This window comes from Microtus ochrogaster, linkage group LG7_11, assembly GCF_000317375.1.
Source record: "Microtus ochrogaster isolate Prairie Vole_2 linkage group LG7_11, MicOch1.0, whole genome shotgun sequence".
Lineage (NCBI taxonomy): Eukaryota > Metazoa > Chordata > Mammalia > Rodentia > Cricetidae > Microtus > Microtus ochrogaster.
In genome coordinates, this window is record NC_022032.1 from 18,935,488 (window position 1) to 18,938,174 (window position 2,687).

Genomic DNA, 2,687 nt, shown 5'->3' on the forward strand with positions numbered 1-2,687 from the left:
AATGGGTCAAGCTCACTGAGTATGGACTGACAGCTGAGGAACCTGCATGTGACTGAACTAGGAGTCTACCTCTGAATGTGGGTGACAGTTGTGTGGCTTGGGCAGTTTGTGGGGGCCACTAGCAGTGGAATCAGTATTTATCCCTAGGGCATGAACTGGTTTTTTTTTGGAGTCTATTCCCTATGGAGCAATACCTTGCTCAGCCTCGATACAGGGTAGAGCGCCTTGGTGCTGCCTCAAGGGATGTGACAGACTTTGTTGACTCCCCATGGGAGGTCTTCCCTCTCTGAGGAGTGGATGGGGGTGGGGTAAGGGGAAGGTAAGGAGAGCAGAAAGAGGGGAGCAGAAAGAATTGGTATGTAAAATAAGATTGTTTTAAAAATTTTTTAAAAAATGACCTGCTCAACAGAAAAGAAGGTTCTATTGCATATAAGCACTTTACACTAAAGTCAAAAGTTGTATGGAGAAGGGTATTAAATATAAAATATTGTTGCTGTTGTGTGCAAATAAGTATCAGAAAAGAAAACAAATGGCCCCCACTGAGGGAAACTGGGAACCTAGATTAGGCATATCAACTCTTTATTGCATAACTTTTAAAAAATTATGTATATTCTAAGGTTTAAAAAGTCTTACAAGTCGTATTATTAAATGGCCAAATGCAAAAGAAGGCAAGTAAAGACAGGGCACAGACCTTAGGATGCTGTTTATGCTTCACCAGGGCAACAGCTGTATCTGTGGGCATACGTGCAGCTTTGTGTATAAGCAAATGCCAGGACAAATCTAGGAAGGATTTGGGCAAAGCCTTCCTCTAAAGAGAAGGGAGGGCTGGCAGGCATAAGAAAGTAGAAAGGCTGTTCTCTTTCTCTTCTCCACATTGTGGTCGTTATGCCATAAACCATATGTAGACAATATAGAGCATTGTCACATATTGTATATGTCGTTTACAAAGTGAGCACAGTAAAGAAAAAAAACATTCTCATTCTATTAACTGTGTGCTTCAGCCAATTTAACAGGCATGTTTGCTCAATTATAAAGTGATAGGAACTGACCACAAGAACAATTAAAATACCTGTCTCAAAGAAAGTGTTTTGTTTTGTTTCTATATTTTGCTTATTTTTAACCTAGAAGTAAAAATTAGATACATATATATTTATATATACACATATATAATATATAGTATGGTATATATTATGGAATGACTAAGGCATGCTAATGCCTGGCATATTGGCAAATGACCTCAACCTTAGCTTTGGGAAGCTGGAAGTTGCAGACTCAAAAGCAAAGCAAGATGCATAGGTGAGATATCACAGATGCAAAAAATTCATGTAATTATCATCATGTGATAATTGCATTTAAACTATTTTCAAGTCATGTAGAATCTTCCATTTAACTGAGTCAACAAGTAGAACAACAGGTTCTTTGGACTCCGTGATATCATTAATTTGTTTTAACTAGGGGACGTTTAACCTCACAGCCAAGTTTCTTATAGAACAGAGAGTTTAACATGGGTTTCTTGGTCTTAGACGGTTTACATGACCCCCACATGATGACCTCACATTCTCTCTGAATCCCTCTTACACATTCCCATTACCAAATCTGCTGAATCTACCCAACCAGATAATCAGTATTAAAAAATGTCAAGATTCAGACTTCTTAAAATATAAATATTCATGTGTATACAGCCAAGTTTAATATTCTATAGTGTGCAAAAAAGTAATCACAGCTCTTTCACTTGGGACTAAATGTTCTTTAAACGGCCTTGTCCCTTTGTTAGGAGAAATGTCATTCCCACAGTCACAACCCAGGGTGAGGAACGCAAGGACAATGTCCATACATATCTGAAAGTGAACATTGAAATGCTTTATTAAATTAACTTAAAGTTTACCGCAAGTTAGAAAAACATCACATAAAAGTAAATGTCTCTGCTTTGCATAACTAATATAAGAGGGAAACATATTACTAAACTTATATTAGTCTAATTTAATTCTAGTTAGTTTAAACTGTCAGTTTGACACAATCCAGAATTACCAGGGAAGAGATCCTACATTGTGTTGGTCTGTAGTCATGTTGGTAGGGGGGTGTTATTTTGATTATTAGTTGATATAGGAAGGCCCAGCCAACTGTGGGCAGAATCTGAGCTTGGCATTCTTTTTTTTTTTTATTGATAAAAAAAAAATTTGCCTCTCTGAATCTGAGCTCAGCATCTAATTGGAAACATAACTAAGGCTGTCACACCTACAAGCAGCTTAAATTTAGTGTTGAGAAATTTCATATGCTAATGAATTTATGTTGCTATCAAATGGAAATTCAAGGGTGAAGTAGAATTTACAGCTACCACTCAGGGAAAGAAAAAAATAGAAGCAGATATCATTAAGAATAGATTTCTATATTCCCATTACCACTGGTTCACATAAGGTGAGGGACCTATATAAGCTTCTGAAATTCACTCAATCTATCACAGAAGATTTAAGATCAGTTTATAAATAAAGTCATTGTGGCTTAGAAAATGATAGGATCTCATGCGATCAGGACCCACTCAAGATTTTTTAAGTGGTCAGCTTAGAAACAGAAAAAGCAGGAGAAATATGCAGGAAAGGGAACAGAGAAAAGTATCTGGCTAGGTTCCCTAGGAGTCTTTCTCTGGGTAAACTGATTGGGATGAATATATAAGATGGAGATACAGATAG